This window comes from Callionymus lyra, chromosome 19, assembly GCF_982586985.1.
Source record: "Callionymus lyra chromosome 19, fCalLyr1.hap1.1, whole genome shotgun sequence".
Classification (NCBI taxonomy): domain Eukaryota; kingdom Metazoa; phylum Chordata; class Actinopteri; order Syngnathiformes; family Callionymidae; genus Callionymus; species Callionymus lyra.
In genome coordinates this window covers 1,612,101-1,630,428 of record NC_141836.1, presented here as the reverse complement: position 1 = coordinate 1,630,428, position 18,328 = coordinate 1,612,101, and the positions used below count along the sequence as shown (strand labels likewise).

The 18,328-nt window shown below is 39.7% G+C and overlaps 1 protein-coding gene across 2 annotated transcripts in view; it reads right to left on the bottom strand.

The window, feature by feature from the left end:
• casz1 (castor zinc finger 1) overlaps positions 1–4,178 on the bottom strand; it is a 160,889-nt gene extending 156,711 nt beyond the window's left edge. The window contains exons 1-2 of one of the 2 annotated variants that reach the window (XM_087782334.1): positions 4,032–4,178; positions 2,752–2,808 (exon numbers count right to left, since the gene is read on the bottom strand). The gene's annotated coding sequence lies outside the window, so the exon portion shown is untranslated. Of the gene's footprint in view, positions 1–2,751; positions 2,970–4,031 lie in introns of those variants that run through there. The other variant, XM_087782335.1, reaches the window with a different exon arrangement.
• Positions 4,179–18,328: the final 14,150 nt, after the last annotated feature.

The following is an 18,328-nucleotide window of genomic DNA, read 5'->3' as shown; positions in this document are numbered from 1 at the left end:
AAGAAAGGGAGCTTAGAAATAGGCCTGAAATTACTGAGGTCAGTTGGGTCTAAGCCTGGTTTTTTGAGCAGAGGCTCCACAATGGCATGTTTAAATGCATTGGGAAAAACCCCTGTGGAAAGGGAGAGGTTCACCATATTGGTAACCCAGGGGCCAATTACACCAAATACTTTGATAAATAGCCTACAGAAAGGACGTCATCTGAGCAAGAGGAGGGTTTCATCTTGTTCACTAGTGCTGAAATATCACCCAAAGATACAGCAGTGAAGGAGGACCAAGAGGAGTTATATAATATAAGAGTAATTATAATATAATATAATATAAGTAATATAATATAAGAGTAAGAGGAGTTATATGATATAGTTATCATATAACTAAGGACGTACACGCCGTGTTACCCAAAGACGACGTGATTTACAGACTATTAATCGTGATAGATCCACGAACATCATCCACTGTCTCTGAACACCTGGAGCAGAGGTGGTCATAATAAATAATAAATAAAAAATACGGTTGATCGTCCAGACTCGTGCCTCGCACCACAGTCACAAAAGAAATGGGATTAAGTCGTTGAACACTCACTCACAGGTGAGCCTTATTTCACCTCGCACACCTCCACTGCCCCCCCGCCCGCTCCACTGCACCATGGTATTGAGAGGACGCGGGACAAATGACCAAAAAGGCCTTTCTCATCCACGAACGGCTGGATTTAATCGATACTTATTTCATGCCTTCAAAATCAGGCCTATATTACTGTTGTCTGTGTGATTTGTTTATTTTGCTGTGGAATATTCCTTCAGTGGGGACGAGGAGGGGGGGATGCAATTCACCTTGAACCTCCATTATATTGGATTTCTCCACTGGCTGATCAAGCATGCAAAAAGGACATTTCCTCAGCACTAAAATAAAAACAATAATGATGATTAAAAAAACATGCTATAGCCGGGCTGTGCTTTACAAGGCAAAAACATGCGCGGTGTGGTCGTGGGGATTTGTCTACGGAATCATTACACTGAGGACGATTGATAATGCGTGTGGAGAACAGAATAATGGCTCGTCAACGGCGCCCGGGATTACTGACGCTTACTTGACATCCAAGAGGTCTGCAGCCAAGGTCACACAGGGAATACACATGGGTTTAATTCTGTCTTGACAGATGCAGATGGGGACTCGTGGGACACCAAGCATTTTCGCTGACGGATAGAGCCGCAGGAAATAAGAGCGACAACACACTGATTAACCAATGAGATTGTCAGCTGGTCCAACGAGCAGGAGGAGTGATTTGAAGACTCGGACACCTCAAAAAAATAAAAAACCTTCACACACTGAGCTACATAGCCAGGACTGAAGCGCACAGAGAGCGAATGAAACGGGTTATTAATCGTGAAAAACGACAACACATCACACGCAGATATCTTCATTATAGCCTCAGGGGAACTTGGGTCGTGGATCAATTCTTTTAAGAATCAATGAACGTGAGAAACAAATGAGCAGAAATATGACTTAGTTAGTCGTAATGTTTAGATTCGTCTTTACGCCTTGAAGGAGGTGAAATATAAACACAACACAGTAAATAACATGTCTTCAGAACAGAGGAACTGTCGTGCTGCTCTGGACACTTTGTTCACTTTGTTCTCAACAACGCTCCGTTTAAATATCAGTGAGATCAGAGGAACAAACCCATGAGCGACTCTCAATATCTCGTCATGATCGACGTGCAAATGATTCCAGAGCTTGAAGTTTGCCGAGCTCACATACATCTTGTTTCCCGGGCTCGTTTGTCTGACCCTGCCAAAATGAACAATTAGTAAGAGCAATCTATCAGCCATGATAACCCATCCAGGCCACTCACGCGCACTGACAATGAACGATGCAGGATGAGAGGATGGAGGGAGCGCGAGAGGAAAATGAGGACAGTATGTTTGACAGATAGATATTGCAGTGTCACATCAATGCTGAGCAGAGATAAGAGCTCCAGCCACGGCAGCGACAGCGGAGGCTGGACGGCGTCCAGAGAGACGGACCTCCGCACAGAGGCCTCGTGCCATCGTCTTCCCGAGTTACACTGAGAGAGCAAACAGGATGGAACGCGATCACCTTACTCACTACTCTCTTTAGATAAAGTGAGCAGAAGCAACATCAGCTGTTTAAAACCAATTGCCTCAGGAAATCAGATTAAGGAGCTAAAAATTCAGACACCGCTGTCTATCTTTAAAACTCTGACGCAACTTAGATCCACTGATTCCACAGGCAGACGCTCAGGAAGTAGTTTGTAGTTCTGGGCAGTTTGAGACATGAATCAAGTACAGAGAAAAGAGTTCAGATTATATTTACTTTAGATTTCCTTGTTGATTTTCTGTGAAAGTCTAATCACATCAAAGTGTGTAAAAATAAAGGTGATCACAATTAAGAGTTTCTAGTTCACACACTTTGTGGTTTCATCTCTATGACACTTAAATGTTGTCATAACTCATTGTATCTGCTTCACAACAAACACACAACGATCATGTCCAACAGTGTCTGGTCTGTCAAGTGTCCTCCTGCTCTGCATGCATGAATATATCTGCAGTGGTTACGCTGCACAGCTGCTGCATTCTAAGTGAATTATGGAAACTATCTGACACACTGTATGTGAATCTATTTACATTATTAAAGCATCACATGTTTTGTCAGCAGACGGTGGAAGAAGAAACCATCGACGCACAAAAAGAACATCACAAATGTTACATTGAAAAAGTCACTCGTGTTTACCTTGTGTTGTACTTGCTGTGGGATCTTTAATAAAGAAGATGGCTCGCCGTGAATGATCTGTTTAAGCAAAGACAGAAGGGAGAGAGGGGGAGAGAAAAAGGATAATTAATTACTTTTGTGAGCTATTGCATGGGAGAGACAATAAACCTGCCTGGTCGCCATGGATATGACATATTTGCTCTGAAAACAACACAATAATTAGCAAAGGAGAAAGATCCGGCGAGAATATGAGAAGTGGCTGTTTAAAGTGCCAGCGATTTCTATTTCCGTCCTGTTCTTTATCCTCGACAATAACAACAAACACAGGAGCTCATGTCACACACGTTTAGAGACGCACATGAGAACAAACACACACTCTTGACAAAAGCATGTTGAATTAAATCTCACATCATGCGTTGGTAAGACCGCAGCTGACCAAACACTCTGGTTCCTACTGTTGGTGCTGCGAATGCGAGTCATAAAAACATACAACTGCACACACTTGTCTTGTAAATAGTTTGTGTAGTAGAGAAGAGGACACGTGTGTGAGGGGAACACCACCATAAAATAAAAACACTAAATGTTTTACAATATAAAGCTCTTACACACACACACACACACATCCTGTGTATGTAAGAACATATGGAACTAATTAATTGTGTTAATATTAGAGAAACAGAAGCACTTCCGCATTTCAAACGTAAACAACTGATACATTTTTTATTCACTTCCTCTCTTGACAATAAAAAGGTTGTGTTTCTCTCTTACTACCCGTTTGTGGCTCAAACCTCACAACTTTCTCAGAGCTTTTCTCACACAAAACGAAACTTTCCACCTTAGTTTCCTTCATGTTTGAGAGACAAACAAATCAAGTTCAATGAATGTTATCTCACGAGAAGGTTGGGTCACGTGGTTGCACTTTAAAACCGCGCGAGCTCAGGTGAGGAAAAGTTAAAAATCCTCGAGACTTTATGAGACTTGTTGGTGCTTCAGTGACACTGTTAGCACCTGTGCAGGTGCAGGTGACTGTTTCAGGTGAATGTTCAGGTGAAGGTGCAGGTCGTTCATGCCCGCGTGCGGCTCCACACCTGCGGGTGTGTGAGCCGCACGCGCCGCTGTCTCGAGCCTGAGCTCGTCACGCGCTGACATGTGTCAGTCAACGTTTGCCACCGTTTGTTGCCGTCGTTTGTTGTTGTTTGTTTGTTGTTGTTTGTTGTCGTCACTGTCCCGAGTCCCAGCGACACAAACTCTGAGACGCTTTAGTTTGTAGTTGAGATGAAACGAGGGAAACAAAGTCTTACCTGGTTGGACGAGCGCCGCTGACTCCTGGCGAGTGTTGCTTCTGACTCTCGTGACACCTTTCATGGCTTCACCTGAGAGAAATTATTTCACTTTTATTTCTTTCATCTTTTATTTTCTAATTTCATCCACGCAGAGTCGCCCGGAAGATCAGCCCTGGAGACCTGCTCGAGTGGGAAGAGGAGTCTCTAATTGAATTGCTCGGTGGGCAGGTGTGTCTCGGAAAACCTGGAGTGGATCAGTGTTCATGGCTCAGCAAGACTGGACTGTCATCAGTTCAGTTCATATTGAATAGAAACAACACTAGACGCTCAAAGTTTGGAAGAAAAACATTTCCACTTAAATACAGTCGAACTTCATTATCACCTTAACGGCGAAAACAGGCAAATTTTAACAGCATGTAAACATAACAACATCATAAAAAAAATTGAAGTCATTAGATAAACTTATGTTTAATTATTCTGCTAATAGAAGAGTGTGGGAGGAAAACACACATTCACGGCTGTGGGCAGAGTTCTCTTTTTTTATCTTTTTTATAGAGAGCTTTTCTAGACCAGGGTCACAAAGAACTTTAACAATTAAAACAATACTCAATAAAATATATAATTAAAAGATCAAGATAACACAGAGACAAACACAGGAGTCTCAGAGAATCAAGGAAAAGCTCAAATAAAAGGGTCTTAAGATGTTTCTTACTGAGTCAGTAAGTTGAAGCTATGGCGACTAATACACACTCACTTGTCAATCAAACGTAACCTGATGAACGGGACTAAGATCCAAAGGAAAACCATTGACCACTCGTACCATAAGTGTTTAAGACTCTTAAGAACTGTTATTTATTTGGTTTGGTGCAGCACTTCCTGCAGCCAGCCCCAAGTGGACACTCAATGAACTGCAGGTATTCTGCAAATCTGCATTTTGATTGTGGGTGTTGAGCCCTGGACCAGATGTGGGACCACATAAAGAAGTTGGTCTTGGACCTTTCAGCTTCTATTATTTCTATTGGGGATTGTAAGTAGTGAAGTTGTATCTTCTACAGAGAAATGTTTCTTACTAATGAGAACGATCGATAAAGTGTCTTTTTAAATCTTCCAGGGACAGGTTCGAACATCTCTGTGACGCCCGAGATAATTGTCACTAGTTTCCTGAAGGTAAACACGCCTGACTCGCAGCAGATGTCTGGGACTCTATTGACTTGATTTAAACATCGGACTGGGAAGCACATTGGATTTAACAAGTTGAAAAGGGATCACACACTTCCCAACACACTGTGTGTCTGGGCTTAACCGGGCCTTCATGGACGGTGTGAGGGAAAACAATGAGCGGCTTTGATGCTTGAGTTACAGCTTGTTTGCAGGAGCTCAGACGTGAGGAGATGTTACCTCTTGACTTCTTATGCCTTAATTATTGTTTTGTAAAATGTAAAGAAGGTAAGATAAGAAGGTCAAGGGTCATGTGTCTGGTATCTTGTTATTCATAAATAAAATGTGTAGTATTTAAACGTCGCCCCGATGCAGCATCTTCTGTTCAAATGATTGACACAGAGCTCGCCCTGAGAACAACAACTTTATAGTTTCCATGTTTACTTTAGTGGCTTCATCGACGCCTGCTTTGAGATGTTACTGTCGCCGTTTCACGAGAGTGTGGCGCGAATATGGTCGTCAACCACTTTTAACTGTCTTCCTGTGCCCTATTAAAGTTTATCCTGAGATCGGCAAAATCTTAATGTCTCCTCCTTGTTTTCTTTCACCTTTCCGGCCACATTGTGTGCATCAATAATTTACAGTAAAATATTCTGAGCATGAGACGCCTGCGGGATGTTCTCGGAGCGCAGCCCGCGGGGGAGCGAAGGGAGGGCTGTGATCGTGTGTTTTAAACTTGAACTTGCCTTATCTAAATTCTGCAGTCTTGTCGACTATTGACAAACAGATTATTGCAAATTAGCAGTTTTTGTGACGTGTCCTGTTCTACATAATAAAGAATTAAACGGGTCACTGCAAAGTCAAAGAGCAGGTGCTTCATCTCTGCCGCACATTGTTACTTAAATATTGCTCAATAGTCGCAGTTTCACTTCTGTGCTGCATTAATATAACAAAATAACTTTTAGCAAGTGAACAATAATCACTACAAAGACTTTTTAACGTCCTTGTGAAATGGGTTTAAAAGTGTATTTTATTCCAACAAAATCATTTTAATCAGACATTTTTACGGCCTTTTTAAATCAAGAATATCATTTCATTGACTGTTGCAGTAAGAGTTGATACATGTGATCAATCCACACATTCTCCACTGACACCCCTGGGATTATTGTTTATTTTATGCCCCGTGACTCTCAATCAAACCCCCAGTGGTCACACCAGCGTCCCATCCATCAGCAGGATCCTCCTGATGTTGCAATACTGTGATACAGAATAATAAAGAAGTAAGAAAGACCCTCAGAATCAATAGATTATTCCGTGCTCGATGCAGCAATCTGTGACCCCAGCAGTGCTTTCATGACCAATAATTGAACTCTAATGTGAATGTTCTTTTACTGTCACCTCAACACGAGCAACTCTTGACTTTATGAAGGCAGACGCCACATCTTTTACTATGTATGGACTTTTGAAAATATATCAAAATGTTTTGATTAATGACCTTTTTATTTCTGTATTTTTGTGTGGTTTCAATGGGGATTTGGGCCATTTTTTCTAATGACATCTTTTTAACTATATAATCAGAGCTCTATAAAGTGTATTCTTTAACCATTTAACTTTGTGCAACAATAGAGTCAGGTTGCACTCAATAGAACTTGAGTGTCATCTGAAAGGTTTGGTATGATTGTATTTGATTTATTTGTATTTTCCTCCGGAGCAGGTCACACTCAACAACCACTCGTTCAAGAGTATGAAGAGGAAAACTACAGCATAAGCTTTAAAACTTCAACAAACGTTTCAGTCAATCCAACACAACTGCTGTTCTGTCAAACTATTTCAATAAAATGATTGACAGACACGTAGAACGCATCAAAACAACCTCCATTTTTCTCTTCAACTACGGAGTGTGTACTGTAGCGTAAAACCTCCACCAGACCAACTATTTTGAAGTCGATGTATTCAATAATTAGTGGTGATGAATTTGCCAGGTTTTCTGATCAATGGCGACACTCGTCCTCCCACAGCGCTCAGATTGAGGATGTCAGGAGCGCGATCAAGGTCGATTTATTTTCAGTCACATTGCATGAGGCGGCCGATGAACTGGCATTCACCTTAATTAAATAAAGACATGTACAAATGTCCTTTAGCAGGTGGCTGTCTTACAGAAGTTAGCTGTGGTGGCAGCTGCCCGTGGATGGTAAACAGGGAATATTTTTAAGAAGTGATGGTGACTGGTGAGGGAAGTGGGGGGGCAGGGAAGATTGGACAGCTGTCGTCGTACCCACCTCACTGTGCTGACTTAGAGCTAATGCTCCATCAAGCCTTTGTATATATTTTTCCAGTGCATTTCAACACTGTGCACACCGAGTGTTGTCGGCCGCGCAGACGCACATTTGGCACGACAGATGCACGCGGCACATGACAGAGGGCAAACCACCAGCCCAGAGCCGGGAAATCAACCCAGAAGTCAGAGGGTTTTAAAAAAAATGCAGCTCCAGGATGAACAATTTCTGTTAAGTATTCCAAAATATATTGTTTTTCTCCACTTTAAGCAACGTAAAATGAGGTGATTAGTCTCTTCAGAATACAGGCATGTGCCAGACAGTTGGACAGAAATAAGCATTAAAAACTATTATTCAGGGAGAAAAAGGTTATTAATTAAAATATTATTTAAATACAGGCATTTTTTATTTTTAATCTAAATGAGAGGAAAAGTGAAAATCATGATGTAAAAGGTCTAAAAAGTGTCATTTGTGAAAATGAAATCAGATTCAAAAATATAAAAGTGAGATAAAAGAGAATAATAATATAATTCCGGGGGTAGAATATTTAAAATATGAAATGGTTTAAATAACTACAAATAAAAAATAAAGATCATGTGAATCATATAACAACATATCCACTTACAAATGTGAAATCAAGACGACGACAACAACCAAATAACTGTGGCATTTTGTGTCCTGGTTTTCTGTTGCATGTTTGAGCAGAGGACAATAAGCGCGAGGTCGCTGCTTCCTCTATCACTTCCAACAGGAAATTAACAAGGACGACTCCGGTATCGCCGCCATCGAAACTTTCCTCCAGACAAGTGGTTTATTTACAGGCAAAGATTCTATTTATTCCAAAACTTGAAAATCAGCTCCAGGTCATCGCGCGGAACCGTCGCTGTCATTATTATTGTTATTACTATTTATTGTTATTAGTGCAGAAGCTTGAATGAAACGTCTTCAGCGGGTCAGACACCATATGGTGGCGATAAGATGACCAGGTAAATCTGGTTTTAATAAATTCCTAATCAGCTCAGAGAGATACTGAAACAACACAGTTGATGGAAAAGTGTGGAGTCAGCAGGTCTTAATAAGATTTGAGCAGCATTACAACAGTCAATGTCACGTCGAGCTGTAACGTCCAGGAGAGCCCAGCAGACCGGGGGGGACGTGAGGGGGGACGTGAGGGGGGACGTGAGGGGGGACGTGAGGGGGGAGGTGAGGGGGGACGTGGTCATCTGTTTAGAAAGAGCTGGAATCTGATCTCTAGGGGGGGGTGTTTGGTCCAAGGTGTTGTATCGTACATATCATCTCCCTCTGATCATTCACGCTTTCTAATTACAGGAGGTGAGGAGGGCCATCATTTTATCGTATTTGTTTTGCATCACTGCAAAAACAGAAAATGAGGGCTCGTCGAGCTGCTCCAATTTACTTCATTTCAACCTTGATTAAAAGAAAATTAATTGCCACATTTCTCATTATGTTGCGCTCTGCGTTTGGTGCTGTCAGTGAATAAGAAAGCACCAAAACTGAGACGCAGGCGCTCGGGAGGGAGATCAAACTGCGTCTTCAGAAGAGTGGACTTAATCAAGATGAACACTGATTGTCAAGGAAGTGATGGAAGTGCAGAATGTTGCCACATTTATATTAACTCCGTCCCCCCGTCCCTGCTTTCATTTACTCCGAATCAGGCTCACTAGAGAAACAAAACATTTAAGGCTCGTCTTAGGTCGTACTTCAAGAAGGTCATGGGTTTGAATCCAACTCTGGTCAACCCGGTTAGTCTTTATAATCATATCATTGGTTAAATTTAAATGTTTGTCTTTATTTTTAAATCATTTAATTCAATAATTTCTAAAAGTAATTGTTTAGTAATTGTCAGTTCTTGCTCGTCTCATCATCACATGATGAACGTTCTATAGAGTAGCTCTGTTGGTATTTCTATTACACCAACATTTGTAAACTCAATATACAAGTCTATAAATAAATTGAATCTATCAGATTCATTTATGAATTATTTGAGTATCAAACTCTGTGTAAAAGAATAATCATTTTGACAATACTCGTTACTTTCACTCATATTCTTCTCCATTAACGTCGTCTCGGGTGCATCTTGTGGCTCACGCGTCATTTATTCAGCGTCACATTGAACGTCACCTTGATACTTGCACCAGTTGGCTTGTTTGTTTGGTCTGCAGCTTTATTCATTAAATGTTGCTTCTAATCTGATGTGTTCTCGTCAGCTCGCTGCTTATTATCATTTTGAGAACAGACGGTTTTCTTCACCGGTAAACACCAGTGGATTATGACCGAGTCATTTCACGCAGTTGTTGCAGAAAAATACGCCTCTTGAAAATAATCACAAAACAAACATTTAAATCCTATTTGTGTCCCGGCAGCGCCCGTGGCTCCTCCCCTCCCTGAGACACCATATGTCTCTATGGATCAACTTCAGAAGTTTTCAGTAACGGCGGGTGTACGATTACACGAGGATTTCTCCCCGAGAAGGCCTCCAGGAGCAGGGAAATGCTAAATGCTATTTTTGAAATGAAATTCTCCTTCATGTGGCTGCACCTGTTTCCCTGGGAGAGTAAACAGAGCAGACGCCTGGTGGAGCAGCCCCGACACACACCTATTTCTAAAATATTTATTAGCTTCTGACACTCTTAAGAGTCTCGATGTGGGACGAGTGTACTGTGCTCATCGTGTCCTCGCTCTGCTCAACTGGCTGCTATTTCAGGTTCTTATCTGTGGCCGAGGTGACGGAGACACTAGTCGTGACCAGCGCTGACCTGACAAGGGTCAACACCACATGTTGAAGAAAAGAAGGTTATTTTGGTACAATTTTACTTTTGCATCAACCTGAATCCAAGGATGGTGTTTCTCTGGGGCTGTCAGAATAGAGAATAGAATAGAAGAATGTATGTGCTTGACTGTGACAATGATTCAGTGACGTTGAATATATATCATGAACCAAAATATATACATATAGTTGAGTATATCGACAACTACTGGTTTAAAGCTTCAAGCTTTGGTGCTAATTTAAATCATTTGTCATGAGTCAATAGAGCAGGTCCAAGCTAAAACGGACACCCTGGAAAGCTTACCAGTTTATCACACACAAACAGACAACCACTCAAACACACTTGAATAAACGTTCACGACAGTTTCCTCCAGGTACTCTGGTTTCCTCCTACAGTCTGCAAACATACGGAGGTTAAATTAAGACACTTTTATTTGAGCTTTTCCTTGATTCTCTAAGACTCCTGTGTTGTTCTCGGTGTTGTCTTGATCTTTTAAGCATGTATTTTATTGGGTATTGTTTTGATTTTTTAAGCGCTTTGTGACCCTGGTCTTGAAAAGCGCTCTATAAATACAAATACATACTTAATTACTTTATGTTCGTGAAGATCTGCATCGGCTCTTAACGCTAATACCTTAAAAAAAAGTGGATTTTCATCATTTTAAATAAAAAGGTTGGAGGCTCTCGTGTGCTCTCCAGCAGCATTCATGAAAACAACATTTGAATAATTGATTGAAATAATGTAAAGTAATCCCTCTTGCTTTCATTCCCGGCTCACCTGCTCCAGGTTCTAAGATGGCTCTGAGCCGACCGAGGACCAGGAGGGACATCTGAGGACAAGGCAGTGACATGCAGGAGCACATTGTACCCATCGCTGCCCTGCGTCTCTTATTTCTGTCTTTTCTTCACGTAAACAACGAGCTCTCACCATCAGCCGGGCAGCGATAAATACCAGTTTAAATGAAGCAGCATATTTGTTCAAAAAGGGTAAAACAAGCCAACATTGATGTCAGTGTTTCAGTCCGGATGACTGATGCCTGAGTCTTGGTTCAAACCATGTCAACGGCTCCTCAGTAAAAGCTTGTGGTAAACATTTTAATTTTATTTCAGACATGGCACATTATAGACTTGTGGAGGAATGTAATCAAGAGCAGAACATTATAATTCATCACCTTTAGAGGATTGAGGAGTAAAGCACATCAGTCACACATGAGTGAGCGTCTCTGTTTAGACTTTATTTGAGCAATCAGCTCCAGACTCTGTCACTCTGTTTGTCTTCTGAAGTTCCATGATTGGCCGTAATTATTCCCCCGTGAGCTCAAGGCTTTTCCCAGCGACCAAATATTAAACTCAACAATCGGATGTTTTCGGGTAATTTTTTGTCCAGGTTGTGTTAAACAAATGTGTGATGTGTGTTAAAGTATCCTGAATAATGATGTTTCATTTAACTGTATTATTTAATTCAAGTCTCTGTATGGAGGTATTTTTTTAACTTAGATATTATTGTCTCACTCTTTTTGTTCTTGTGTTTGCATTGAATATATCTGTTACTACGTTATGAATGTACCACACTCGTCTGTGTGCTCAGAGCCCGAGCTGGGGTGTAAGTCTGGATCAGATCACTGATGGAAGGTCTGACCATGAATAGATGTGAAAGTAAGAACCAGAATTTTAAAATGATCCTGAAAGAAACTGGCAGCCAGTGAAGAGTTTGAAGGAGAAATGTGAGTTCTTCTACTAGAGCGGCTCAGAATTCTGGCTGCAGAGCTTTGTATGAACTGCAGGCGAGACACATCCTTCTTGTTTAGAAATAAACTGTAAACGACACAAACACATTATAAGATCCAGATCATGTGATGATTTTTCTACATTTAGAGATTTTTTTCAGTTGAAAGAAACAGTTTTTGGTCAAAGTTTTTTTGGATTTCCTGCAGCTTTTATTTCCAACAGCTCGATAAGAAAATTAACCTTGTGTTGTTTCTGGGTCAAGGTCAACAACCTCCATGCAGTGGCGCTCCTGCGTGGGTCGTTTTGACCCGACGCAAAGAAAATGAGGTGTATGTGGAAAATCAAGGTCGACGGGAAGAGATTGAAGTCAAATAAAAAGAACTTACATCATCCATCAGACAGGCTGACGATCCGTCGCTGGGTTCGCACGGAGACGTTTTTCTCGTTTTCTTTCCTAATCACTGCAAAAACATTTCAACGCGGGTGTAAAACACAAGTCAACATATAAATAAAAATATCATAAACTCCTCAAATAGTATAAAATATGTTAATTTGTTCAAATCGAATGTGTCCAAATGTAATTCATGGTGTAAAACATTTCCAAAGCATATAAAACCGTATTTATTGTGTCATTGATGCAACACTGGCGAGACTAAAGTCTGACTGAAGTGTTGAAAACAAGTTGGTCCTTCAAACCTTCCCTGGCCGCCCCCCCTCACCCTCAGCATTTGTGGAAACACCAGAGGGACGAGGTTCTCTCCAGCACGTCACGCTGATTGCTGCTGCGTACAGTACATCACCTGATATGGCGTTTATCCTTGAAAGCTTTATTGAATACCTCAAACCCCACGAGCAGAGACAGAACCTGACATGTCTGTCCTCACTACAGCTGCTTTGTCAAGTTGAACCGCTCGCCGCTTAACACTTTGTCATAAAGTACAGGGTGAGGGATGGTTTTTAAAAATATATCACATCCCATACCCAGGCAAGGTTTTTACGATAAGTCCCCCTGCTCACTGAGCGCCCGCTGAAAGTGTTCAGTTTTAGGACACAGAGGTCACACCTGTTGTGGAACTTGATAGAAGGCTTATTTTTAAACTTTCTGGGCTCTAAATTCCTCCTTCCCAGAAAATGCTGACACAAAGGGTCAGTGTGTGAACCATCTTTGAGAGATATTAACTAATACTAGTATTTGCATCCTAAAGTACAAACTTTAAACACTAAAAAATAAGTGCTATAGATCCACGTGGAGAGATCACTCGTCATCTATAAACATCAAACACAGCGCCTGCACTCCCAAAAAAAGTCAAAAGTCACTATCGGATCTTTGATATGTCGACTAAATTTAGGCGCATACTTACAGCTCAGACGTTATCGGGGCGGGTGCTGAGGGGGGTTTCATGTAACGTATGAAAAGTTATGGAAATGCTGAGTGGATTTGAAGTATAAAAGGGAATACATGGCGGCGGTGGGGAAGAGCTCTGAGGTGACTGATTGCCTGACAGGTGCTGCTTGACATATATCAGATATGTGCCCTTTTGAGAAGAGAGAGACACTCGTTTAATGAGTTTCCAATGCTTGTGAACCATTTCTGTGCTTTATTGGAAAGGACTTGATAGATACTAGGCATTGAAGTATATTAATCACAGTGTTATAAATCATTTATTATTGGAAAATAAATCTTAAAATGAAAATTAACTGCTACTTTTCCATGACACATTGCAGCTGAACAAGAAGTTTCTTCTATAATGGCAAGAGTTCAGAGCTTTTGTTGGCTTCAGCCTTAATTGAGAGAAATGTTTTTACACCTTTTCTTATGAAAGTGACACAAATAAACAAGTTTTTTAATCTACAGTGAGTAAAGGTTTCCTTTCATATTGTTACATCAAACTCTCTGAATCTTTTATTATTTTTACTTCATCATTTTATGAAATATTTTCCCCAGGGTCGCACAGTGTCTTTCCATGCTCTTCATCTCTCGCGGTGACTCTAAATAAACTGATTTAAGAGCTTGATGTTGTATTTACCGTTTCTCCAAACTCAGGTCACGGGGGCAGCAGCCTGAGTAAAGATGTCCAGATTTCCAGCGTCCAGATATCTTCTGGGGTGACTGAGCGTCTCCATCCTGTTCATCTGCACAGAAGAAGAATTTCAGTTGCTTTTATTTATGTTATGATTGTTATCCTTCTTATATAATATGTATTTTATACATTACTAAACACTACTTTTATAAAAACCTACTAAAGTCTAAGTAGATTCCCTATCATTGACTTTGTATGTTAACTTTTAGAAGAATAAAACCTTTCATTTATTAGTTAGTAAGTAAGTAAGTCATTTATATTTGTCTTCTTCAGACCAGGGTCACAAAGCGCTTAAACAATCAAAACAATACTCAATAAAATATATACTTAAAAGGTCAAGATAACACCGAGACAAACACAGGAGTCCTGTGGAGAACAAAGCTCCGTGCTTTGATAAATATACAGGAATAACATCCATTATATTATTTAAGACCAACAGAAAGTCATATTTAATACATTTGTTATAGTTTTGTGATTATGTCAAGCAGAGTTTGAATAATTATTGTTATTAATGTTCACACATGTGTTTTTTAATATGTTTTTCATAATATTATTACTTTTTTTTTGCTGTGGAAAACATGTGCAATATTATACAAAGGTTATAATATGATTTATTCAGATGCAGAGATTGACAAAGTCGAGTCGTATCTTTTTTTTATACAATAACAAGTTATTTTGCTATTACTTGCTTTTACGTGGATATGATTGATAATGTCTGAATGTGTTTAACCTTTATTGAACTACAAACTGTCGTATTGAGGCAGAGAAGTCTTGTTTTAAAGCAGAATAATGCAGAGAAACGTGACGCTCTCGTCCAAACATCACATTCTGCTGAGAGTTCTGGAGCAGAATGTTGCTGTAACATTAAGAAGTGTTTCTGCAGCGGTCAGGACGTTGTAACGGGAGGATTGCGCACTAGTAAGCAGATACACCTGACTTTATTATAGACATCAGGGTATAATATTAGTCATCTCTGCCAATACCAGCAAACTAACAGGCGAACCATGTGACGCGGCGCAACAGCCGACAAATCGATGCCACAAAACAGATTGCATTGCAGAGGCTGCTTTTTTTGCTGACAGGCGGCGGGATAGTTTTGGCTTTTAAAAAATAGCGACATCTTTTAAGGTGACCCCGGAGCTCCTCTTATAAAATGACAAGAGACAGAAATCCATTTGCAAGTGCGCTATAACAGCGAGATTACATTGTTACTTTAGAGCCCAGGTGCAAATTAATTTGAGCTTCATTTCACGTATTATATCAATGGATGGTGGAGGGAAAATTAAACTGGAGTATTGCACATTTCTATATTGTTTTATTTCTGCAGAGGGTGTTTTGGATCACTGTGCTTACTGTTCAATTGGCCAGCAAGGCAATGTTCCAGCAGCTTTGCCTCTCTTAAATTCACTGTTCAGGGGAGCTGAAGGACAAAAGCTTCTACGTGCCTGTGGAGAACAAAGCTTCGCTGCTTTAAGCAACTGGAAGTCACTGTGTCTCAGGTCTCGTTAGCTTTTTACAGACATGGTAACATTTGTGTCTTTTCTCTTCCATACCATACCAATAATTTATAGTTAAAGAAAAACTGTGTTATTGTGTTTTTATGATTCATATTATTAACCCCTGTGTTAATGTCCGGGAACAAATGTGCTTGTGGTATCCCTTGTCTCTGGGTCAAGATGAGGGATACAACAAACATTATTTGGGGGGGGCTTCGGGTCACCTTGACCCGGAGATAACACAAGAGTTAAGAAGATTTCAGAAATCTATGGAGATTTATTAGAATATTAAATGGTTTAATGTTAAAACTTTGATATTTATAAATATTTAAGTATATTTTTAAACAACTTCCGGCCAATGATGTGACAAGCAGACGATCACATGACTGATCAGGCGGCTCTGTGTGGTGTCGTCTGGTGACACTGTTTTATCAACATTTTATATGAAATCGAAATGACTGAGAATTTATATTCGAATCTATTCATTCAATTAATAAAAATGTAATTATTCTACTTTTCAATGTAAACATTTGTCAAGTGAATTATTCAATAAATGATGATTAAACCTTTTAATATAGAAATGATATAATAAAAGAAATATATAGAAACATGATTTCTCTAGTTTTCACTCCAACAAACGATCATGAAGGTGTTTATCTTGGACGCACACGAGTGTGTCCACACACACACGAGTGTGTCCATACACACACACACGTGTGAGGAGTGCAGTGTGTCAATGGGCCAGAGCTGTCAGGGATGAACATGGAAGCATCTCCTGCTCTATCTGGGGACCCTGGAGCCACGTGTCGACATGCATCGCACTGTTAGCTACATCGCCTGGTCATACTGGGGACAGGAAAGAAGTGGCGGAACAGAAGCACTCCAGATGTTCTTCATCAGTGGCCACAGGGGAAGTCTGTTACCACAACACCTGCTTTACTGCGCTCACAGCTCGGAGGCGAAGCGGCGCCGCCTCGGAGAGAGAATGGATCCAGCGGCTCCATTATTCACGCTCGCGTCACTTATTCAAACGCTTGATTCAATAAATAAATACACACCAGCACAGACCACCGGAATGTAGCACATTTCACTTAAACGTCATTATTAACTCACAGCTTTCATTGTTGTTAGCCCGCTGCTTCGTCCTAGGATTCCGAAACATTCCCACGTCAGAGGAGAGTGAAATCCTTCTGGCTCGTTTAGGAACCTTGACTTTAGTAACTAAGACAAGATGACCTTTCTTAATACTGACATAAATACATGTAGAAAGCTCTTGGAGAGACAAGGTTACATTGTTACTGTGGTTTATTTTATTTATTTTCTCATATAAAAAGAGAGAATTTGACGTCTGATAGTGATCTGAACCGGACAGATATTTTAGTGCAGTTTTATCTTGTAAAATGACATTATTGTGAGTTTTTCAACAGCAATTTAACTTCTATCCAAAAAAAACAACAACCTTAGATAATTTGAAATGTGCAAACACGTGTAAAATCGAAGGATTGTACAGAAGAAACATCATGAAATATCATGAGATCCTTTGTTTTCTATATGAATTTGTGACAAAACTCTGTTTGGAAACATCTCTTCTGTTCACAGAACAAATGGTTTCTGGTTTAATTCCTGGAGAGTCAAACAGGCCTCAGACCAGCCTGTGAGTGTTTTTAAGCTAAAGGCTACGTTTAAGTTTAAATCAGTTAAATTCTGGATATGAAAACAACAAATAAAAAAACATTTATACTCCAGTGGAGCTGAAGAGCTGCTCATGAAAATGCTTTATTGTTTAACTATAAACCATTATTGAGCAGTAGATATATGTAAAAAAAACATCTTAATGTAGAAAAACTAGCTTACCTTAGCATCAACGTAGCATCAAACTGTCTCCACAGATGAGAGTGTTTAGTAAAAACAGCTGTTTCAAAAACACATACATTTATATTTATTTATATTTACAATATTTAATATGTTGTTTCCTCACAAACCTGAATATGTAGAACTAGAAACTCACCGAATGAAGTTCAGAGCTCGACTACTGACAGCTTTCTTGTTAGCTTGTTGCTAAATATAGAAGCTAATGCTAGCGAGCTAACAAGAGAGTTATGTATCATTTAACTTGTGATTTATGGCTTCAAATTGAAAGCTATATTTATAAGGTTTGAAAATAAAAACAATGGTATTAAAAAAAAATGATAAAAGTTAGTTGTTGATGTTTCAATGTCATTGAAAACAACATTATTTTTTATCATTATTGGCCATGTTTTTAATATGTTCAGTTTGTACGAATTTAAAATCGATTTAATTATTAAAAATCTGCATATTTTAAAAAATATAGTAAAATCATCCCATAATTCTAGCTAAACTATTTATTTGTATATTTTAAGGATTGAATTCTGTAAATGCACAAATAGATAATGACAGGATAAAGAGTGATATAAAGAATAGAATGACATTATTAGAATATTAAATTATAAATTAAAACATGTGTATTTTTGCAGGTCATGTGAGAGAAAAAAAAGAAAAGAAAATAGAACTGGTTTTGTAGAAAGACTCACACGATTGTATCTCATTTTAATGTAAACGTAAACAGGTTAATTGAGATGAAATAAAAGGCTCAGAGTGTGTTTGTTGAGGAAGGAACACAACAAAGTGACACATGCCAGCTCAATAACAGCAACGTTCAAATCTCCTTGACCCGCCGGGTCAGCACCAGAACCTTCTCGTCTCATATTTTCCCCTCAGATCAATGGTGGCATAAATTTTGGGCCGAACGACAAGAATAATTTAAAAG